Source organism: Mesoplodon bidens (genome assembly GCF_964165515.1).
Source record: "Mesoplodon bidens genome assembly, contig: HAP1_SCAFFOLD_92, whole genome shotgun sequence".
Taxonomy (NCBI): Eukaryota; Metazoa; Chordata; class Mammalia; order Artiodactyla; family Ziphiidae; genus Mesoplodon; species Mesoplodon bidens.
In genome coordinates, this window is record NW_027672608.1 from 1652100 (window position 1) to 1677704 (window position 25605).

The window sequence follows — 25605 nt, forward strand, 5'->3', positions numbered from 1 at the left end:
ACTGATTCAAACTAACTTAAAATAACTCTTTAGACAATCATGAAACTTTATAGACCCTACCAGATAAGGAATTATTTTGTTAGGTGTGATACTCGCATTAGAAACTCATGGTAAAAGATATACAGTACAGAAATATGGATGAAATGGTAAATGACATTTGTACTTAAATGCAACAGGAAAATAAGTTGGGGAACTGATGAAACAAAATTTGCAAAATGCTTTTGATTTTTTAAGCTGGGCTATATATATTTAGAGGTTCATTATTCAACTTTTGCATTTTATTTTTAAAAATCACTAACATAAAACTGGCCGCAAAGGCTAGACTGGCCAAGGAGTTGTAAAGCCAACCCGCCTTAAAACTTTACCTTCCCTCTATGAAAATATGGAAAAAATAAAACCAATTAACCAACTAATTGGATCAACTCTTTTAAGAATTAAAATTGTTTCTACCTATTTATTTGCAAACGTGCAATCTACTAAGCCAACAATTACTGATGCTATTAATACTGTTAATGACTCATGAATTCTTCTGTTCTATTTGGAAAGGTTGCCTTTTTTTGTTGTTGGCTGCTTGGCATGTGGGATCTTAGTTCCCTGACCAGTGATTGAACAAGTGCCCCCTGCAGTGGAAGCAGAGTCATAATCACTGGACCACTAGGGAATTCCCTGAAAATGCAGCTTGTTAAACAAAGTACTAGATGTTCACATTTACAAATTTTTTAAAACTTATTTATTTTTGGCTGTGTTGGGTCTTCATTGCTGCGTGTGGGCTTTCTCTAGTTGCGGTGAGTGGGGGCTACTCTTCGTTGCGGTGCGCAGGATTCTCATTGCGGTGGCTTCTCTTGAGGAGCACAGGCTCTAGGCATGCAGTCTTCAGGACTTGCAGCACATGGGCATGCGGTCTTCAGTACTTGCAGCACATAGGCTCAGTAGTTGTGGCTCTCGGGCTCTAGAGCTCAGGCTCAGCAGTTGTGGCACACTAACTTAGGTGCTTCCGCCATGTGGGATCTTCGCGGACTGGGGCTCAAACCGGCGTCATCTGCATTGGCAGGTGGATTCTTAACCACTGCACCACCCTGGAAGTCCCTGGATGTTTAAATTTAAAATACCTTACTTGCACCAAATTTTGTGGGAATCAGAAATTTCAAACTGGAAATGAGTTAAAAAGCCAGGCCACTAACTGACAAAGTGTTTCTTCATTCCAGGATGTCAAGGTAAGTTTAAATATAGGTTATCTGCCTATCTACTTAAAATAGAGTATATTTTCAAATTATCATACCATTTTAACCATTTTGATGGTTGAAGCTATGTATCAACTACTAAAGAAAAACGTGAGAAAAATGGAATCCAAGTAATTAAACTATTAGCCATTACATTCATTTCATCCCATTTCACAGAACCATGAACAAGAATCAAACTGAAGTTTTTAACTCAGTAAGGTGTATTATCACAAGAAGGCACAATGCTAGAATCTAGGATACCTGAGTTTAAGTCACAATTCAGCCGCAATTATTAGGAGTCGTGGCTGAGTCATTTCTAATTTCTCTAGCATCAAGCCCTTCAAGATTATTCAGAGGAATAGTTTTCATTTGTACACACTACAAAACTCCACTGGGTATTTTTCTACTGTCAACTGCGTAAGTCAATTTTATTCGTCTACTCCAAAAATTTTGATGAATGCATGGATGAGAACATCTGAGCAAATAAGCAGTAGCAGAAAACACTGGAAATAACCTATTTAGCTGCACTTTTAAAACTAGGTTTGACGTCAATGGAATTTCTAGAAATAGTAAACTATGAGACATCAAATCATGAGGGAAAATACCCAGTTACAAATGATCCATATTTATACACTGGCCATTCTAAACCTTTCTTGTTAGTGCTGTAGCTCCCAACACTGTCAAATAAAAACCTGGTGCTTTCAGAAATTGAGTCCAGAAGTACAAGGAAAAAGGCAAATAAGAGTAGGAACCTGAGAGTTCACAGAAGATGGGAAGGAAGGTTAGCAGGAGACACTCATATGATACCAGAGGTACCATCCTCACCACTAAACTTTTCTTCTATCCTACCTAATTCACTGAAGTTTCACTTTAATTCCTAAACTTCCATGAATTAGGCCTGGGAACTAGCAAATACCCTTAGTGAAGAATGTAAATACTTTTCAGCAGGGAAAGGGGTTAGCAATCATTAACTTCTTAGTAAGAAAGAGTGTGGATATTTTTCTTTCCTCCTATATCTTGAGATCAGCTACTCCAAAGGAATGAGTTTCTGATGGGGGAGAAAGTAAACATTAATTTGGGAACCTGGAGCACTTGTAGGGAAAGGTCAGGAGGCTTCGGTACTACAGTGGCACTAGCAGTATGGAAATGGAGAGGAAAATAAAGGATGGCTGACTTCTTAATCTCTATAACGAGATTGCTGTGTTAAGGAAAAACCTTTTCTTTACATCAAATGCTCCTTTAAAAAAAACCTTATAACATATAACATAGTTGAACTATATGTGGACTGCATCAGAGGCCTAAGAATAATTTAGGCAGTGATTCTATGGCAAAACTTATTTCAGCTTTCTTAAATTCCTAGTCAATGTCAGGAACATAGCTTTACTATATGTGCAAATGCTACCAGCGGATCATGTAGAGAAACCCACTTGGTATCACCATTTGTCATACCAATAAATTACATGCATTTTATGTTCAGAATACAGATGAAACTCAAATCTTTGGTAATGCACTTCAGAAATGGGAATACTTTTAACAAAAAACTTTATCTGGATAAGCAATCATGAATTCTACAACAAAAAAATTTTTACCTGGCATACTGATCAATAGTTTTGGTGTTTTTTTTACTAAATTATCATTTACCATTGTTTGTGTGTTCTTTGTTTTTTTGTGGTACATGGGCCTCTCACTGTTGTGGCCTCTCCCGTTGTGGAGCACAGGCTTCAGACACACAGGCTCAGAGGTCATGGCTCACAGGACTAGCCGACCCGCAGCATGTGGGATCTTCCTGGACCGGGGCACGAACCCGTGTCCCCTGCATCGGCAGGTGGACTCTAAACCACTGTGCCACTAGGGAAGCCCCTACCATTTAGTTTTTCATGTGTAAACAGGTAAACAGAAAAAAATACCTACAGACGAACAAAAAGTTCATTATGTTAACCAATCAGGGTCTGGAAATTTCTGCAGTTTTCTTCCCAAGTGTTCTCTGATCAAATCATCTTTTTTTTGTTTTCCAGTAAACAGTAACATAAATACAAATTGTTTAATAATAGCCATAAAGTCTCATAGGCTGAGGTTTAAGTATTTATACTTCATATGGTAAGGAGACAGATATTGGACAATTTCTAGACTCCTGAAGATTTGGCATTAAAAACAAAAACCTCAGTCATCAGAATTCCTATTTCTACGTTTGTGACTAACTACATAAATAACCATTGGAAAACAGGACTTTCCAAGCTAACTTTCCAGTTAGACTTTAATCTTAAACGAAGTGTGTATGTGGTTTTATTAATCTATTACGATGCACAAGTTGGATGTCTTTCCATGAATGCTACTTACCACCACTGACATCAACCAATGAAACAGAACACAATACTTACAATTTAACGAAATTCCAACAGCAAACAGTTCCTATGGGTTTTGGTTTCTAATACCTGCCTACCTAAAGTTAATAATACTTATTACCTGTTCAACAATTACAGAAAAATCTTTTAAAGTTAAGGAAAGTTTGAGGTAAATAAAGAATATTCATTTAAGAATGAAGTAGTCAAGATTTCCTTTTACTCAAAAAAACCAAAAAACAAAACACAAAAATCACTTCCAAGAGTCAACCTCCATGTACAAAAAGGCAAGATCAATCACTGGACACAAAGGATATTCCAAAGGTCTTTAAAAATGGTAATTAATCTCAAAAAAGGAAAATTAATTTTAGCTTTTATATTTCATTCATTATCAAGACCATATTTGCTTAACAAGATAATTATGCAATTGATACAAAACATACAGCATTTACACTTAACTGTACAAAATAATTTAAGGTTTATAAAAATATTAGAATGTTTAGAGTTGACTGACACAGTCTTAAATAATCTCTTCTAGAGAAGTATAGTAAGACCACTGATTTCCATTTTATTTCTTTTTTAATAAGTCAAAGAAAGGATGCTGCAATGCTTCATCCAAGGTAATTCTTTTCACTGGATCATATTCTAACATTCTTTGAATCAGGTCAAACAGTTTCTCATGTTCTTCATCATGACACAGCATAAATTCCTGAGGGGAAAAATGACTTTGTTTAAGAAAGACAATAAAAAATAGTTAAAACAGGTTTTTTTTGTTTTTTGTTTTACCTTTAATGGTTTGCAGTGTCTCGTAACATATCTACCAGCAGAACTATGTTCCTCCCAATCTAGCTGATTATGAAGAAAATACTTCTGTTTCCTATAGGAAAGAGAAATCTGGATTAAATTTCAAGAAAAAAAAACCCCAAAACCCACATTCTTACCCTGCCCCCACCAGGGGATTGGGGGAAAAGATGGAACCATAGACAACTCTATATATATACATAAACATACAATTACTAAATATCTCAGCAATCATTATATTGGATACCTTATATGGTATTTTTCCTAATCTTGTACCCTCTGAAGTTTTAGTATCCCACCTAAGTTGTACCATATGTGAAACAATGCCAGCGTCAAAAACAGAGGATCCTAGATCCATTCCTGTAAATTCTGATTTCACTAGATCTGGAATGGGGCTAGAAATCGTTAACAATTCCCTGGATGACTTCTGCAGTGAAGCTATGTTTTGAAACCACTTATAGTATTCTTGTCCAAAGACGTACATGTGGTTTGCAACAGTCTGGAGTTCAAATTTAGATAGGACTCCAAAATCAAGCTCTTTTTACTACTCTATGTATTATTTTTAAATCAACCTAGGAAAACATTTATGCAGAGGTTAACTTGAGTATAAAAACACCACTTTATTTACTGGATCACAAAGTAAATATTGCATTATTTTTCAAAAACTTGACTTCATGAAAAAAAATTTCAAAATCTACAGTCTTTGGAATAAGCAATAACAACAAAGATGGCTTTTCAATAGTTTGAGTATAGGCCACTGCATGTACCCAATAAGGACTTTAATCTTAAAAAGCATACCTTGTTTTCTGAATCATGTGTGTTGGTATGGGTCCTAATATACGTTCCATCATTGCCAGGTGTTTTTTACTATGATGAGTCTAAAAAAATAGGAAAAAGAAACTTAGCACTTTCCATTTCCCTACATGCACATAAAAGGAAAACACAAGAAAACAGTGTTTCCAGGACTTCCCTGGTGGTCCAGTGGCAGAGAATACACCTTCCAATGCGGGGGACGTGGGTTCACTCCCTGGTCAGGGAACTAATATCCCACACGCTGCGGGGCAACTAAGCCTGCCCACCACAGAAAGAGAGCCTGTGAGCTACAAACTACAGAGCCCACACACTCTGGAAACTGCACACCACAACTGGTGAGAGAAAACCCACGTACCACAATGAGAGAGAAGCCCACGTGCTGGAATGAAGACCCAATGCAACCAAAAAAAAAGTAAATAAATAAACGTTAAGAAAAAAACAAGAAAATAGTGTTTCCATAAAAGGACTAGATTAGACAGCTATACAATTTATACTACACTCTACTTCAAAGATGGAATAAAACTGAATGAGCTACACTGATTGTCTGATTTCTGAAATGAATTGGTAAGGTCTGTATAGCTGATTGAGGAACAACTTTTTAAGTATATTTTACTGAAGTACAGTTGATTTACAATGTTCGAATAAGTTGTTTAATGTAAAACAGAACAGTTTTTCCTTATTTGTATTACTTGCACTGTTTAACTGAGGGATGACTGGGAAGATTACCAAAAACCTGGCTACTCATTTTATCGGTTGCTTAACTAACCTCCATTACCCAATGGATAGCAACTTTGTAACACTAATCCTAGACAATAAAAATACAGTCCCAATAATTCTTACAACAACCTTGAGCTAGGAATGTGGGAACATAACTTTCAAAGAGGTTAAGATACTAGCTCAAGCTCATATAGCTCATCAATGAGGAAAGCTGAGCTATGAACCCAAGTCAAAACTCATATTCTTAAATTACACAGTAACAGAGCTTTGGCTAAAGTAGAATAAATTGTTAAACTAAATGGTACACTCCTAAGTGGAGGCTGGCAAACTTCTTCTGTAAAGGACCAGATAGTAAATATTTTAGGCTTGGATGGTCACAGATGGTCTCCACCACATATTCTTTTTCATTTTTTAAAGCAGGCATCAGATAGGATATAGTTTGCCAATCCTTGCTCTGAAGAGCAGAGTCTATGTGCAATGCTTTTTAAATCCATTAACTACTGTGCCTAGCACACTGCTTTCAAAATGTTCTTAAGTCATGACAGGAATAAATAATACAAGCTCCATTATCTTCAAAAAGTTCCTTAGTTGAAGACTATTTTGGAGGGTGGAATTAAAATATAAACAACATCTCACACCAAAGTTAATAATCGACGCTTAAGATCTCAGAATGATTTACAATCATAAAACCATCTGAAGGATTTTATATGTGTCAGAATGAAGAAAGCATGCACTGTGCTCAACTTTTTCCTTGACCCTATAGCTTACTACCACAAAACCAGACACCACCCCCGAGATATGTCCGACAGCTATGTTCTAGATATCAAACTTGTCTACAAACTCAGAGTACTTTTAACAGATCTCTACGGAGTAGACAGAAGTTTGGTGAGGTGCCCCATAGCAGTGAACACATATATTCTGCAACAGCCACCTAAGTGACTTATAATTCATCACAGCTTCCTCCCTCCTCATCCTGCATTGCCATAACCTCAAAGCAACCTTGACAGTATTAGCCAGGAACTTCCTAACCACCCTCACCCCATCCAACAACACACCTTGATCAAATCACAACCCTCTTAAAGTTCTCCAATGGTTACACCACTTGAAGCTTTCAGGACTTTTAGTTTTCCGACATAAGCAAAATTATGAGGAAAACAAGTAGAGACCTAAATAACATTTTCTCCTTTTTGTTCTGCCAAGTAAGCCAATAACAATTATCATTTCATAGAAAGAACATTTTAATACCAAAAAAAACAGGAGAGGTAATTTCTAAATGAAAGCCAGAACGGCAACCCTACAAAATCATTTTCATTTTAGACCGGTCTACATTTGGAAACCACTGACTCCTAGGATAAAACAAATACCTTTCTATGGCAAACAAATCCACTATGAATCAGTACTTGCCTACTCACACCATTTTCCTATTTATCCAAGACACTCCGGCAGCACTATTCATCCTTCCTCAACTAGAGTAGCTTCCTTTATGCCTCTTGCATTTATGAATACCATTTCTTCCTGATATGGCCATCACACACTCTAGTTTTCTGACAAACTCTTACTTTTCCTTATAGCTTGGATTAAACTCCCTATTCCTCAGTGATGCCTTCTCTAAGGAAACTTAACTGTTCACCTTTTCTGGGTTCCCTTCTACATTGTTCCATTATAGCAAGTATCACATTGTACTGTACGTTATCCCATGTCTATTCTGTGTATGTCTTCCTTGAGGAGAGAGATGCTGTCTTTTCATTTTTATACACACAGTGCTTAGAAATGTGCCTAGGGTGTCATACATGCTTAATACATCTTACTGTTTCTGAATTCTTTTAATAAAAGTGCAACATTACCAGAGCTGAATTAAAACTGACCATAGTAACACTAATGTAAATTTATGAAGGAGCATCACAATAAACTGGATCATATGAAGTCAATATGGACCATGTGTTTAAAAGCTCCACATGCAGAATGAATTATGACCATTCACTGAGAGTATTTCATTCAACTATGGTTTTAGAGAAGGATGACTATTTTGCACATGGAAGTTTACATCTTAAGAATAATGACACTATGGCAACTTTCCAATATGGAAACAAAAACTTTAACATGCCTTTAACATTAAAGCTCATTATGAATCAGTAAGTAACATTTACTAAATACATACCTGAAAGACTGTGAAACCAAGGTAATATTCAATAAGAATACAACCTATGCTCCAAACATCACATGGCTGAGACCAACCTAAAGCTATTTAAAAACAAAACCAAACATTTTATTATGCAACCATTTTTAATTGCCAATACACAATATCTTTTCCTATGTGGGTGCTCTCTTTATATAGCCCATTTAGGAGAATATGATAGTAAATTCAGGGTTTACATTTTTAGTTTTATACCAAACATTATTCAGTATGCTTTCAGAGTCCTCCATATCCTTGTATCAACTTACAGTATTTTAACCTGGGGGAGGAGGCATTTTATGGAAAGTAAGAGGGGTTAGCAAATATTCCATAGTCTCTGAATTGCTTGTGCAATGAGGAGCACTGTTATAACCACTTAATGGTTGTTCTATGAAATTTTACATTTTATTAGTGCAAACATAGGTCAATAATTATCCTCAGAGTGTAATTACTAACCCCTTATCAATTACCATCAGCTTGATATCTGAGTTTATTTCTTCCATTAAAAGAAATAGTAGTGTCACATAAATTATGTAAGAATTATAATGGATATTATAAGCAGTGTCACCCATAAGCAGAATTATACAGATATTTAAAGTTCACATAGAGAGGTATCTATATATGTACTTTCAGGTTGTCTATACATGATCATATATACTTTCTCCTTCAGAATTCTCAATAGTAACATTATGCAGAAAAGAAAAAAACACCTAGCCTTAAGTCTCTATCTAATTAGAAAGGAAAAGAGTAAACCATACAGATGTTTTAACCTTTTATAGATTAAGTTTTTAATAAAAAAAATGTACAAATAAAACGTACTTTAAAAGACATTTCAATTACTTTCAGTAACATTACTGAATTTAAAGACAAAGGAAGAAACAATATATTCAAGGAACTTGACTATGATTTAGCCATTTTTGTTAACCCTCATGGTACTTATCACTTGAACAAAAGGATAATGGAGCATGGTTTCTACATACAGTAACACATACAAAATCTGCAAATGATAGAGCTTGGATCTAAGATGAAAGTTTTCTTTTCCAGCCACTCCTGTCTCCCAGTCCAGCTTTCTCCCAAGTGACTGTAAACTACCTCATTCTCTTATGGCTCAGCTCTCATACTCTTTGGAATTTCACATCATTCACTTTTACCAACTTCTGTTTACTACCAACACCCAAGTCATGAGACCAACTGCCCTCCTCAGTGGTGGCACCTGACAACATCTTCCTCTTCAACCTAATTCTGCCTTCATCCTCAGGAGTAACACTTCACAAACACACAAAGAACCCTTCTAATCTTCCCATCTGTTCGTTTCTTTTCCTAAACACCAATAACCCCAATTTCAGATTTATATCAACTATCCCCAGCCTGGTCACACATGGGACTGTATTATTACTAGGAATCACTGTATCTTACACAATCTAGGAGGAGGCCATTAACTAACTGTAAGATACACCACTGTTTTATGAACCAATAACCAAGAAAAAATGCCGTTTTGTCTTATGTTTCCTCACATGTTAAAATGTGGAGAAAAATCTTCTTCTTAAAATTGATAAAACACAGCAAGTTATCTCTTTTTAAGCTCTGAAAACACCTCTCTGTCCACAATCTCTTCCCACACTCTATTCTTTTACCTTCATTGCAGCCTTCAGTCCTCAACCATGAATACATTTTCTAAACTACTGAAACACAGCAGCTTCTTTCAGACCATACTAAGCAGAAATCCTAGTAACATCACTCTCAAAGATGAGCTCCAAACCTGTGCTATCCTATGTGGTAGCCACTAGCCACATGTGGTTATTTAAATCGAAAAGTTTAATTAATTTAAAATTCAGTTCCTCAGTCACACTGGCTATACTGAAAGTACACAGTAGTCTACATGTGGCTACTAATGGCTACCATGTTGGATAGTGCAGATATACAACATTTCTATCATCATGGAAAGTTCTCCTAGCCAGCACTACATACTATTCTTAATTTCCTGTCCCTTTTACTAATTCTTTACTCTAGGTAAACATCATTAGTTTGCTCTCACACTCATATTCTCAACTACCAAGTCCTCTTAGACAAAAGGTAAAAAGTGGAAAAGACTGATTCCACAAAGATGTTTTACTATCCAACCTCGGTTGAAACTTACTTTTGGTGAAGTAATATGCCTATACCATTTAACTATCTCCCAATATCACCTGATCTGAATTTTTCCCACTGTCTCCAAGCCCCCAAATCCATCTCTGACTTCCTTGCTCTATCAACATGACTCGGTCTCGAACTTTTCAATTTTGAGGCATAAGATGCGCTCTCCCTCACTGAGTTCCCTTTTATTAATATTGAAAAACCCTGCACCTTAACTAATTTTCCTTTCCATGCTTTCCCACGTCAAAGATGATCAAAGCTCTCCTCTTAGACTAGCCCCTCTTTCTTCTCCTCTTAACCTCCATCCACCCTACATCTAGACGTCTGCCAGCCAAATCTTTAGCATTTTCCCCAGCACCATGCTTTGTGATGAGACGAAAAGAGGTGCCCACATCGCTTCAAAATCACACTGCTGTCATGGACTTAGCCAATACAGCTTGTTCTCTTATGATCTTGTAAGACTGACTTGTTCAAAAAGAACCACCACCTGGAATATCTTTACAGATGATATCACATTTTTCCCACTCAGGAAAAATATTTATAGCAATGTCCAGACAGCTTTTATGAAAACAGAAAACATTTTCTGTACACTGCTAAGAAAATTACAGCTATCCCCCAACTACCTGCCCCCCAATAAAAGCTATAGAGAACAAAATATCTCTTTTTCAATTAAAATATCAGGAAGTCTGGTATCTACTAACCCAAAATGACCTCTGGAGCTCTGTAATGCCGTGTAGATACCAAAGTGCTATGATGTTCATCATCGTATGTTGCACTTCCTAAGTCAATAATTTTGATATCTGTGTTTTGCAGTGTGCGTTCATCACGTTTCTAGAGATACAGTTAAGTAATCACAAAGATCAATAAAGATATGAAATATTTTATAGCACTATCCAAAAGGCTTGCACATGAATTCTCTTTTTGATTTTCAAAATAACCCCATGAGAAAGGCAAAAGATTACCCTTTTTGGGTTAAACGTCAGGATATAATAAGCCTCAAAGGTAAAATTCCTCATCCAAGGATCACCAAGCTAAATTAATTTTAAAGACAACTACCAAAATTAAAACAAGTGTAACTTACCATTTTTGAATTATACTTGACTACATAGTCAGACTCCACAAATAAAATATTTTCAGGCTTCAGATCTGTATGGGTTAATTTATTATGATGCAAAACTACAAACCAACAAAAAGACATTATTAGTTTCACTTACAAATTTAATCTGTACCGGGGGAAAGGAGAATTAGTAGTAGAGGTAGGGATCAAAAGTGGTTTCATCTTTACTTGCAACGTGCATTTTTAGTGACAATGGTTTGATATGTTGCTTGTCCAATAAAACCTTTAATTTACTGGTATTTAAAAATTTAACAAGTATACTTACAATTTATTGACTGACAGATCTGATATGCTATTTGCCTGATATGGTCAATTTGAAATGGCAGAAAGCTATTTTCTTTAATGAAATCATAGGTACTAAGTCCCAGGAGTTCGAACACAATACAAATATGACCATGATGATCAAACCATTCTAGCATCCGGACACATCGGCTGAAACAGATCAGAATACAAATAATTCAGTTCACAGAATTCTGATTATTTCATGTAACATAATGGATCACAGTTCCAAGTTTATTACTTACAAGACATTATTGGGATCAGTACTATTTAAATGCTCTAATACTTCGATTTCTGAATGAGCTGCTTCATGATATTGTCCCATATTTTTTATGATTTTCACTGCTACATGTATGCCACCCCTTTAAAACAAAATGAAAATGGTAAATGTACAGAAGGGCGTTGAAGACATATATCCTCTAAAGCAGCTGTCACCAACCTTTTTGGCACCAGGGACCGTTTTCATGGAAGACAATTTTTCCATGGTTGGGGGGAGGGTGTGATGGTTCAGGTGGTAATGCAAGCTATGGGGAGCAGCAGATGAAGTTTCACTCGCTCGCCCACTGCTCACCTCCTGCTGTTAGGCCCAGTTCCTACCAGTCCACGGCCCAGGGGTTGGGGACACCTGCTCTAAAGCATCATCTTGTTAAGTACCAATCACTCTATGCTATTTTCCTAAATAATCTTTCAGGGTATATTATAGCAGATCTATAAACATTTTTTCAAAACATTATGACAAAATATACATTATACAGAGTGATGATTTCTCTTAATACTTATGAACATTAATGTTTGTTTCCAAAAGTTTAAATTTACCTAGATTTTATAAGTAGTTTTTTTTAAAAAAGGATAAAAATATAAACCTTGAACATACTACTGCTGAAAACATTTACTCATTCACCAGGCTAGAGAGACTGTGCCAGATGTTGCATTGGAATCACTGTTAAAAAGAGCTTGTCCCATGTACCTCACAGACTAATGGAAAAGACAGACACTTGAACAACTTATCATAAGTTTAGAAGTGCCTGGTATAAGGAATAGAGAGAAGAAAGAGCATAACCATCAGAGTTAGGGGAGCTCAGACTTCCTCAGAGAAGAAAGACAACTATCAGTTTGTTAGATAATTCTGGCAAAGGAGACACCATCAATAAGTCATCAAGCCAAAAAAATGTTTAGTGCATTCACGGATGCGAATAGGTATAAATAGCAACAATGTATGGCAGCGTGTTTTAGACCGGGGCATCTGTAGTACTTCCTGAAAAGTGCAGAGGGAATTCCCTGGTGGTCCAGTGGTGTATGACATGAGCTTTCACTGCCGTGGGCCCAGGTTCAATCCCTGGTCGGGGAGCTGAGATCCCGCAAGCCACGTGGCATGGCCAAAAAAAAAAAAGCTGTAAATGATTTTGAGGAAAAGGATTTCCAAATCTTCAGCTTCCTTCTGTCCTCTCTTCTAAACCTGATATTCTTGAATACAAGCCAGCAGTCAACCCTGCATTTTTCACTATGGCCTTCCCACATTACAAAAGAGAACCCCATGCACGTGAAATTAATATTGCAAGGTTTGTGCACCAGGCTGTTTATAAAAAAGAAAAAAAATTCTTTGAGGCAAAAATTTTTCTAGTGGCTGGATAGCAAACCTATTCCAAACTCATTTCTTTTGACAAGGTCCCAATGAAGTTGTGGGCTGATATATAATCATCAAAATAAATTTTTAATGATTTATCTCCCTATGATGTATAGCATATATCTCAAGACTTAAAAGAATTACTATAAAACTGCTGTGACAAAACTTCTTCTAGTCTCATCTATTTCATCATATGGACAAGTTTTCTAACTGCTAATATGCTATAAAAATGAACAGTGCTAATAGCTATAAAAATGAAAAATGGATAATGGTGTTAGCTAATGCTACTATAGTAATCATATTGCAGTATATAAATGTTTCAAACCAACGTTATACACCTTAAACTTATAAGCTTTCATATTACTTGTCAGTTAAAAAAAAAAGAAAAATGGAAACTTAATGTTAAAACAGTAAGATTTATCTATGCACACAGGAACTCATTTTTTAAAGGCCCCAACCATCTCAATAAAAGATATATTTTCAATTACATTGTATGTTTTAGGTCTAATAAGTATCAAAATTTGTAACAGATTTGTACTTGATCAATTGAATACTATTCATTGGAATATCTCAAATACTCAAGTCTTGGAACCTCAAGAAATTTTTAAAAGACCTAAATGGGACAACTAGTGAAATGTGAATCAGGTTGTAGATAAGCTGGCAAAACTTGAAAATACATATAACATGTAAATATAGAGAATGATTAAACACTGTAAAATGTTAACATTTGTGGAATCTGGGTGAAGAAGAGATGGGAATTCTTAGCAACTTTCCTAAGTCAAAGTATTTCAAAATATCTTAAAATTTTACTTTATGTTCACATTTTTGTCATAGAGAGGAAAGGGTGATAATAAAAGATATTTAGGATAATATTCTTTATGAAAAGAGAAGTAAAAGTTAAGTTCAAGATAAAGCATTTCTAAGTATTCAAGCAAACTTTGTTCATGGATGACAGGAGGTATCAAGCTGTTGTATTTAGATTCCCCCAAACATATTTAGAAAGAGAAATATGGTTTTTTTTAAATCAGCATTTACAATAAGCTGGAAATTACATCCTCAACTATTTTATGATGAAAAGTTGAGATGTCAATTTAGAAATGTGCAGTTTCCACTAAACTGTTGTAAGACGTTCACTTACAAAAAAATTTGCAACCGCAGAATAGAGATCCTAGAGGAAAACATGAAAATGAAGCAGAGAGGGTCAAATAACAAAAAGTTTAGTATAACTCATTAAAGAATCTGGACTTTATTCTGTAGGCTTCAAGTAATATAATTTATTTATAGTTTGAGAAGCTAATCCTAACGTGCAAATATTATCCTTTGGAAATAAAACTTTTTCAACCAAGAAGATTAGACATGCTAATTTATTGTCTCTGCAATTCAAAAGTAGGGTAAAGCACTCAAATCTCTTATAGAAAGATAAGGACCTAAGTTCTGGGAAAGTCTTCACTTGAACACTGACATTAATTTCAATGAACTCCATCTGATAAAAATTTTCAGCATTCTTGGTCAAAATCCATACTTATGGTAAATAAATCATACACAGTTCAAGAACTTTTGAATACTTATACCTCCCAGGAAAACACATAGCTAACACTTAAATTCCATTTCATCTAAATTATGGATCCTTCTCCACCAAAAATATCAGAATGTTCAAAAAAGAAAAACAACAAACTTACATGCCATGATCAATGCACTCTACAACTCTGCCAAAGGTCCCTTCTCCCAAAGTGTTCACGATTTCATCTAAAGTGAGGGGGGAGAAAGAAGTGTAAGTACATGAGTACAAATTATCAGTTACTCAAATAATGAATGCTTAAGTGTGGAATTTTTTCAAATGCTCTCTATTAAAGCATAATTAAGGTTCCAGCACTCAAATTATTTTATTTTCAGCTGCTACAAAAATAACTTAGATAGAGCTATCTTTCTGGCTCTAATCTCAAATTCCACTGATTATTTTGGAACTTTAGAGTAGAAATATTTAAACTCTATAGAAAAGAAGAAATACAAAAGAACAACAAACAAACCCACAAAAAACAAAACAAAAAAGCTATGAAGAGTTCTTTAGCCCCCCGCTGACAAACTATTCTTAAAAAGATTATTCTGTCTGCAAAGTTTAAAAAGTGTTGAAAAATATTCTATACATCTTGCTTTTAGAACGTCTCCACTTTGACAGATAAGGTGACCCTCTTCATCATCTTCTATACTCCTGGATCTTTTCCTTTGGTGGCTCTTCTGGAATGGCAAGTGGGCAGCACCAAGATCGTCCAGCCAATCAATATAGCAGAGTGAATTCAGGGCAGAATATGCAATTCATTCAGCGGGGAGATATTCAGGCATTCAGATAAGAACCAGGCCACGAACAGTTGGCAGGAGCAATTTCAAATTCAGTCCCCAGAAATTCACAGGACACAGTTTATGTTACAGAAGAAAAACATGGCAAGATTTTCAGATAAGTTACTTAAAGTGGCAATAGAAAAAACAACACAATTGTCTCTAAAATACTGACTTAATTGAAGTCTGAAATTTAAAGAATGCAATGTCATGATCTATTAATCTCGTTATAAAATAGCCTATGCTGTGAGTTGAAATGTCTAGTTTGGCAGGAAAATGTTTGAAAATGTCAAGATTAGTTCAAATTGATACTGAGCAATATTTTTAAACATACTTATTAAAATAAAAGGGGAAAATAAAGGCTAATGTCAATGTTTGATCTAATCAATGATAGTTCTAGTGAAGAAAACTTGGGGAGGAAAATAATAATTCATAGTTTACTGCAAACAAGTGAAGATTCATGAGTGTAAAAAAGAAGGGCAGGCTTTCTGGACAATAATTTCCCCTTCAGCACCCACTTTCAGAGCTCCAATGGAACTAATTGCAGATTGTGCTATACACAGGGTAAGTATCCACCAGTGCAACTTTCTACATTTGTCTCCAAGTACTGGAAAAGGGGTTTCTTTTAAAGTAAAAAATGTTTAAGATGAAAGAAAAGATGGGTGCTTCATCTTTTCGTATGATTATGTTATAAAAGATAAAAATATTTTTAACATTAAAATCAAGAACCTCATGATCTGGTCTGCAGAAAATGAGTAAATGTGGGCAAATGAGGACTTACTAATAAATGCAGATAAGTTGTAAGAATTTGGAAGTTTCCTTTAAGGATTCAAGTAATATAAACACAATTATATTCATATAGTATTATAAACTTTTTCAAACTTATTGGCTCAGTAAGAGCTTTTACACACAAATAAGTATCCACCCAAAATAAAAACAAAATCAATCATACCGAACGTGACTGATTACTTGAACATTGTCTATTACGCTTCTTTTTAGGACTGCTTCTCCAGCTTCGGACGGAAGATTTACTGCAGTGGATTCGATAACTGCTTTCAACGTCTCTGTGATAACGTCTAGGAACATATCTTTTGCAGTAGTCATTTCTGTATTCATCAATGTTAGGAACATATCTTTTGCAGTAGTCATTTCTGTATTCATCAATGTTAGGAACATATCTTTTGCAGTAGTCATTTCTGTATTCATCAATGTTAGGAACATATCTTTTGCAGTAGTCATTTCTGTGTTCATCAATGTTAGGAACATATCTTTTGCAGTAGTCATTTCTGTATTCATCAATATTAAGAACATATCTTTTGTAGTAGTCATTTCTGTATTCATCAATGTATCTCTGGTCCCGATAATATCTCTCATTGAAGAACCTTGCTTCTAAATAATGACTGCAAACACATTACAGGATTTAAAATTACTCTCTTCATTCTAGAACATTTTAACGTTTAACCACATTTTAACGTGGTTAAAATAAAACATTCTCTCAAGAATTCCTGGTTTCAACAGCTAACTCAATAAAAGAAAAAAATACAAATTGATGAATTAGAATTTATACTTAACTCACAAAACTTAAATAATTTTACTTAACCAACAAGCAAATGGGTACATATATCTCTATTAATATATACTGCAATGAAGGAACAAACCTTGGGTCAAATCATTCAACTTATTCAGTGTTTACTTGATTAAGTGTCCCTTTACCTTCTGGTGAAAGTTAAGACCAAAAATTCACAAAACTGCTCTTCTGAAATTCATCAATCTTATGATATATGCATCTGTAACTAAGCTCTCTTCCTTTTTGCAGAGCCACACACAATATGAGGCAGGCAAAACAGGATTCCTTTACTTCTTAATGTAAGTTAGGTATCTCTGGCACACAGAGTTCTTTCACAAAAGGTGTATTAGAGCTAAAAGGAATCTTAAATATATTTCAGGCCTTTCATTTTACAGATGACTACACTGAGATCCCTAGAAGGAAAACGATTTGCCATGGTTGTAGAGCACATACTAAATCCTATTGTATGTGCCAGTATTATTATACACACCACCTATTCCATCTCCTCTCCTCTATTTCGAGCTTCCTGTATCTTTCTGAGAAATAGACAACACAGTTTTTGAATGCTGCTTCATGTGCCAAAAATATCTAAAATATATCCCCCTCAAATGAGAAAATGTTCTAGTAATTGCTTGCTTAGGATTTCCCAACCCCCTACTTCCCTTTGCATTTTGAATTTCCTGTCACTCCTGCTTGTGAAATAGACAAGAATTCAGAGAAAACAGCATCATCTGGTGCCATAGTGCTTAACTTCTTTTATTTATTTATTTTTTTTTTTTGCGGTACGCAGGCCTCTCACTGTTGTGGCCTCTCCCATTGTGGAGCACAGGCTCCGGATGCACATGCCCAGCAGCCATCGCTCATGGGCCTAGCCGCTCCATGGCATGTGGGATCCTCCCGGACCGGGACACAAACCTGCATCCCCTGCATCAGCAGGCGGACTGTCAACCACTGTGCCACCAGGTAAGCCCCATAGTGCTTAACTGCTGAATCTACAGATCCTTTTGAAAATCTAATTGAGAGGTATGGACCCTCTCCCCTAAGAAATGCACAAATGCGTAAACAAAACTTGGCAAGGAATTTCAGAGATCATGGACCTCAGGAAGTCAATGGATTCCAGTTAAGTAGCCTTGATTTGATGGAAAGAAAAAGACAGAGTCAACTGACCCAGTTTCCTGTCCCCCTCTCTACCTGGGATGAGTATCCTTTTCAACAGTGTGAAGATTCAAGAGGGATGCACATGGAGCACTGAGGGAGAGAGGGGACACCTGCCCAGTCAGACACACCAGGTAAAATAATCCTGACAAGCAATGGAGTGACAGATGTTAACTAGACTGCCCTCACTAACCTCGTTCTTTTTCCAGAATATGTTGTCATTCTTTTTTCTCAGGAGGCTGGTTTATGCAAAAATAATGAAGAAGCATCTCTAAAACTGCTACTCAACAGGGCTGGCATCAAATCCAGGCTGGGGAGATGCAGAAACCCCCTTTCCCCAGTGTCAGCCTTAAGTTCTAGCCATTGGAGAAACAACTCAGGATATTAGGGTCTAAATCTGGGTCTAAGTCAGGGATCTGATGAGTTGCTTGGAACCGTTAAGGGAGAGATCTACAATACGTCAAACTAGAAATTACCATACTCTAAAGGGCATCTGTTTAATTCTGTAAGGCATCCTTCCCATAAAAGTCTAAAATGTATCGGAAAACTCTAACACTAATAATCCTTAGCGGGACTAGTGCATGAAATTAGAGCTGCTGATAATCCATAAATAATCTATAGAATAACAAACATGGAGTGAAGTAATACTATGAGGATAAACTAAAAAGATGAGGACCTCTTCAGGCTACAACAACCGAGCCTTAGAGATTATATAAACAAAGACTACAGAATTATAAAGGCTATATGGACAGAGTGAACAGGATGAACAGACTGATTGAATTTCTAAAAATAGTCACTGAATGTCCAGTGAATATTTCACTGTAGTTCTTTAAAACAGCCAAGACTAATGAGGCTATGGGCATTCGTTTCTATTTCCACACAGGTCCTGTGGAAGATAAAAAAATATATGAGGCAAAATCCCTGCCAACAAATAACTGTTCAATTTGAGATTACTCACACAAAAATAAAACAAAACTCAACCATGCAGGAAATGCCGAAAGCCTGGATATGAGTGCTTAGGAGAAAAAACTCATAATGCTTAAAATGGTCAGGGAAGATTTCGTGAAAAAGAAGGGAAGAGTTGCATATTATAGGGACATCAGGATTTGGATAAAGTAGGAAGTAGAAGTGGTGCCAGGAAAGAAAAATGGCATATGACCATCTTACATTTATAGAGTACTTTTAGCCAGAATGGTTTAGAGATGAGTTTGTCTACATGTTACTTAGGAAATAGTAAGTAGACAATTTCAGCAAGAGCAATTTTCACATAGGGGAACATAGGCAAATAAATAAGCTGGGAACAGATCATCCAAAATCTTGCATGCCAGGCTAAAGGGCTTAAAACAGTGTTTCTCAAAGGGTGGTCTGTTTATTAACAATATCGAAATACTGAATTTTTAAAAATGAAGATCCCTGGACCCCAGGTCAGACTCACTGAATAATCTGGTAATATGCATTTTAAACATACCTCCAAAGTGATTCTATTCACACTAAAGTTTGAGAATCACTGGTTTAAGGCTTGATACTCTATGTTACAACAAGACATTTAAGGATATAAAATGTGTTCACAGTGTTCACAGCCACATCAGTCTTCCTGTGTAGAATTAATTGATTAAGCTTGTAGGAAGGGAGCAATTCACAGGCTACTTACAAATCAGAAAGAAAAGACACTCTGAAATATATAGGAAAAAAGGTAAGATAATTGATATACAATAAAAGCACTGATAAATCATAAGAAAAATATGCTTTAATAGAAAAAATAGGCTAAGAATACAAAAATAATGTTCACAATCAACTAGACTTCAATTAAAAAAATATTCAAGTGTTCAATAAGCACATGACAGAGGACAAATTCAGCAGAAATTTAAACATTCAAATGAAAAGAAAACACTATTCTTGGCATTTCAAAATACACAAGACTAGTGACAGCATGTCGTAGGGAGTGTAACTTGGTACAAACTTTCTAGAAAAATATGTGGAAAAATATGTGAATATGTAGCAAGAGCCTTATAAGAGGTCACACCCTTTCACTTGAAACTGTCCCTTCTTAGAACCTATTTTCAGGAAATATTCAGAGGCAAAGATTTGTATACAAAGATATTTTTCAGAAGAAATAACTTTACATCCAAATGAGGGACTAGCATCCTACCAAGAGTACCTTCTTTATATGCTTCTGTATTTTTCATTTTTTTTCCAATAATTTTACAAAAGAAAAACTCTTATGAAGATTTGAATCTTGAAAAAGACTATTAGATTACTCCAGATTACGGAGAGCAATTACCACCAGACATCTCTGGTGCCAATATCAAAGAAGAAACTATTGGCCTAGTGGTTATTGCACTGACTCAGTATCATCTTGATGTGGTTAATTGTGAATATGAATAACTGTTCATCATTCATATCACTTCCTTTCGACACATACAATGCATAATAAATCCATGAATGGTTAGTACTATATGTTAAGGCTTACAGAGTATTTTGTAGTTATCATAATATAGGGTACAGATATTCTTGTATAATACATTAATTAGCTCAGGTCATTGAAATCCTGGCATAGATTCTCCCTCTTCCCTCCATATGATAGTGTGTGAAGAATGATTAGTCTGCACTGATTAACAACAAGCTCACTGTTCTACAGAACAAGTCTGTTTTGGCATGGAGAAGGAAAAAAATTGCATACTGTTTTTTAAATAACGCCAGTTGGCTAATTTAGAAAGCAATCTGGCAAACAGTCCCAGTGGAACATCTGCACAAAACAAGGAGAAAACATAGAACCACCAAAAACAAATGAGAAAGGGAAATTAACGGAGGACAGAATGAAAGAAACTCTATTCACCTAGGCTTTGTTTAATCATTTAGGAACTTGAAAAATTCCTTCAATTCTATATAAACGTAGTACCTCCAAATTTTACACTGGTAAGAATACAACAGAACAGGACACATGCCATTGGAAATTTTTAATGAGGTCCTTCTTACAACAGCCAAGCTTCTAAAAGTCCCAAACATATCCACTGGCCTTATCTACAAATATAACCTGTAGAATACAGTATAAGCAACTAATCCCCAACACACTTTAACATTCTCACACACCACATGCTATTTTTCCATCTGGATGAACTCCTCCCGACCCTTCATTAGCTCTCATTTGTGGAACCCTAAATAAGTGCCCCAATGTACAGCTCTCCCTACTACATACAAGTTAAAGGCACTCACTGGTCCTTTAATCACTTACTTAACTTTCGTGTGTCTCATTTCCCACAACTATATTACTGGCAGCTGGGACTCCAGCAACTGTTTCCTACAGCTCCCAAATGTACACAGATATGTGAGAGTAGGAACTCTGTTCTATTCACAGCAGTGTCTAGCATATAAGAGGCACTCAGTAAATATTTTCTGAATGAGTATTTGTTGACTGATTTATAAAACAATCTGACAGATGAAAGCTATATAAGCTAATGACAAGTCATTACAACTATTAGTGTTAAAATGGTACTAGTTCAAGCGTAATTTACCAATAAGATTCTTTAAGCTGGTGATGTGGTTTACAATGTCTGTTCTCTTGTGTACTACTGTGGGATCTCCTTTTCCGTTTGTGACTTCCACTGTAGCTTTCATGTCCCCAGCTTTCTCTGTTATCCCAGTCAGGGCAGTGAGTTCTTCTGGAATGCCTCATCTGTTAATGGAAATGAAAAGTGAGTTGTGGAATTTACAGACGGTTATATTTAGTAAATAAAATATTTCACATTAATATTAATTAAATAGAAAAAAACCAGCACATGGGGTCATACAGGTTCTAAAATCTTCATAGGTAATGGTTCCCAAGGCATGGAGGCACTATCCCACTGGTATGTCAGATGATTCTAAGTGGCATACACACCTAGTACTAAATGATAACACTGTGAGACCTTAATGCATTTTCTTTTCATTCTTCTGGATAAATTCTCAGCTTGGTGCATATCTTCAACTAACACTGGCTAACTGCCATTTTTAAAAAAAGAGTCAGGATTCAGGCTTACAGCCTTCAGTAGACAACAATATCTAGCTAGAAATTAATAACTTTTTTGGTTTTATTTTTATCATTACCTTCTTTCTATGGTAAATTATTACTAATCTCTTAAGTTATTGATATAGTCAAATTATTAAGTTATTGATGTTAACTTTAAATGTGAACTAATTTAAAACAAATATCACAAGTGTCATGCAGCTTTGTTGAAATACTGTGATACAAATAACTGAAGTCAGAGAAACACTTAGGGATAGAATATAGGAGATGACTGTTTATTTTCAGATCATCCTGCAACCATTCTTAAAATTAAACATATTTGTTGTAGATCTGGGGTGACTAAAGAAATGAACCTATAAGGATGAATATGGTCACACTGAAATCAGATAATTGTGACAATTCCTTGGCTCCAACTACATCCTCACAGGTTCCATTCAGGATCAGGATCTGTGTTCTAACAATGTCATCCCATTCTGCCTCTTCAAATCTTAATTCTTTCACAAAGCAGTCAAGTTTTTAACAGTGATGTCCAAACTGTTGAAGAGGGTGAGGTTCACAACTCAGCAAGGAGCTGAAAACAGGTAAAATGGAGCAAAACCAACTTAGTTAACCTCCTTCAGTTAGCCCAAATGACTCAGTAACAAGCAAACAAATTCAAGTAAAAAATTTAAAAGATTTCAAATGAATTAAAAGACTTTAAAATGAGGCATCTCCTGGGAGGTATTCCCTAAGAAAATGTAGGTATCATGCCATCAGGGACCGAAGCCACCAAATATTTAGATCTTTTAACTCACTTCTCTTGTTGATTCTTAGGTCCAACAAAAATCCTAAAACTCTAGTCAGGGTTCTCACTAGAAATTGATAAGTGAGCATTCTGATTTACATAGTCATTTGAATATGGGAAACTGAAATAAATGACATTACAAATTAACCTGAGCCAAAAGACCATCAGAAAAGCCATCAAAAAAATTATATTTCTAGTGGAATTCTTCTAACCCTTCAATTACCCAAATTATATTTTAACCACATAGGAACTCTTTAAAAATGTTTAGTTAAGCATTCTTAAATCATAGCAAGCAAAATTACAACATCTGATGACTGAGGTTTATTACTATGTTTATTATAATGCATTTTTTGCAAAACACGTGTGCCTGCTTCAGTTTTGTTTTTTTCCTTCTACTATCAGTAGGCCATAACTAGCTCACCAAGGCAGAATTCTTAAATAACCACAGTTATCAATATGCAAGTATTAAAATAAGCATCTTGGGAGAGCCAAAGGTTTTTATTTCTCTAGCCAAGTTCATTACTTTAAATTTAATTCAGCTGTTAGGAAGCTGTCCCCACCACCACCACCACTACTGTTCAGAGATATTTTCTCAGGGGGCCAAGAGAAGAATCCCAGATCCAGGTTATACAGATTAGGTTCCTTCGCATACCAAAAAAGAAAAACTATCTAGAATTATCACACTATTTCTTATTAACAAAGAATCCTACATGTTAGAATCATTGGACGTCCTTCAATAAAAACATCAGATACAATAAACATCAGATGTTTATATCCATCTTAGAAACCTGATTCTCTACTGCCCTTTAACACCCTATATTACCCGATAATTTGACGTTATCTATATAAAAATATCTATATAGGTTAAAGTTATGATTAGATGGCTCCAAGAGTACTGTATGTAATGGATAACAAGAAGCCTGTGGGTGTATGTATGGAGCACAATCATACAAAGATACCTATAAAATAAGACCAGGTGGTTGACGTGGTCAGTTTGGAGCGCTGTTTCCTAAGAATAGTATAAGCATTTCATGGTTACTTAAGTAATCAAGGACAGGGTGATCCAAAAGTATCAGAAATGCACATCTGATGCAACAATACTATGCTCCACTTTAGGAAAAAAACAGTTTGCACAAAGGATGAGCCTCTCCGTATTGACCTCTCACAAGCACGAGCTAAATTCCACCACCTGGACTTGCAAACTAGCAGTTCCTCAGACGCCCAGTCCCCACCCCCTGCCTCTCCACCAGGGCACCTGGCCAGGGCCTTTGGCGCACTCAGAGGCAGAAGTCTGACCTCGGAAAATCCCAGAATGCTACAAACGGCCGAGGCCAGGGACCCAGAGTAAGGCTTGATCTAGGACAACACTTGCCCCAGGAGGCTCTTGCAGGGTCTCACTCTGATCGGCGGGACGGGTCACGGGCCTAAGGAGCCGTGATATGAGTGGCCCGGCCTCTCTGAGACGAGTCAACGGCAGAGCCGAGGCCTTTCCGCCCTTGGATTTTAAATCTACCATGACACCGGGGCAACTTTAGGTTTCAAATGCCACGAGCAGAGCTGTGCCCCGAAGAAACCCCGGTCGCCGAGGCCCCGAATCCCGTCGTTTTTCTGACACCTAGCTTTCGAGACCTAAAAGACTGGGAAACCGCCCAGCCCAGAACACCCTATCCGAAACCTTACCTCCTCAAAAGCAAAAGGCCCTTTGGTAAACTGTCACCAAACCGCCGTCTTCTCTCCCTGTCGCTGCAACAAACACCCTACAAAATGGCGGCAAAACCATCTCCCCAAAACCCCACCGTCGGCCTCTAGCGCCACTTATATAGGACGAAGGCGCCTATGTAACAGAGCTCCCGCGCTCACGCCCCTCCCCTAAGGGGCGGGGTCAAGCTTGACGTCAGGGCTGCACCCGGCCCTCCACCGCGCTGCTGCGTGGGCAGAGCAGTCCCGGCCCCGAGATGTGCTGTGGCTGAGGCGACTCCTTAGATTGTTTTCGTTGCGGGAGAACCTGGGTGAAGTCAGGAGGAGACGACTTAAGCCTGTGGCAGGTGTCTGCTGCTACTCGAGGAGTTATTCTGAATGCAGCACCTCTCAGCAGAGCCAACCTTAGCTCCGTTCCCTGCTCTCCCGCCCCAGTGGGCCGCAGCACGGCTGAACTGTCAGGCAGAGCCACCGTGCAATAGACAAACCCCTAACTGGCTCGGTGCTAGGCCCAGGCTGGTGCTGGGGTTAGCTCAGTGAACGCGATTGTGTAGTCCAGCCCGCTTGGAATGTCCTGTCTAAAAATGGATTCTGATAAATAAGATGTCTTAGGAAACAAGCTCAGAGGTGCTTATCTTTTTAAGGCCTGTGTTCCTGATAAAAACAAAAAAATAAGTTTCAGTTGAGACTCCTTACAAAATTTTTCCTGTTGTGGTCCCTGCCTCCTGGGCAGATTCGGTAGCTGGAAGTTTCCCTAACAAACTTTTCCCCATTATTTATTCCTGTGAGTCAGTTTTATTTAACCAATGCAGAGTAATGTCTGAGAGCTAGTGAGCCCCGTTAAGGGG

General features: G+C 36.7%; 1 pseudogene across 1 annotated transcript; it reads right to left on the reverse strand.

Annotated features, from left to right (window-relative positions):
• Positions 1-3738: 3738 nt before the first annotated feature.
• Positions 3739-21924, reverse strand: LOC308609923 (dual specificity protein kinase CLK4-like; annotated as a pseudogene). The gene is made up of 14 exons: positions 21785-21924; positions 20953-21018; positions 16882-16950; positions 16503-16656; positions 15361-15451; positions 14896-14962; positions 11838-11954; positions 11579-11745; positions 11278-11372; positions 10898-11027; positions 8049-8131; positions 5159-5238; positions 4346-4436; positions 3739-4268 (listed from the first exon to the last, which is right to left on the reverse strand). The product of its transcript is annotated as a dual specificity protein kinase CLK4-like (transcript).
• Between the last annotated feature and the right edge of the window lie 3681 nt (positions 21925-25605).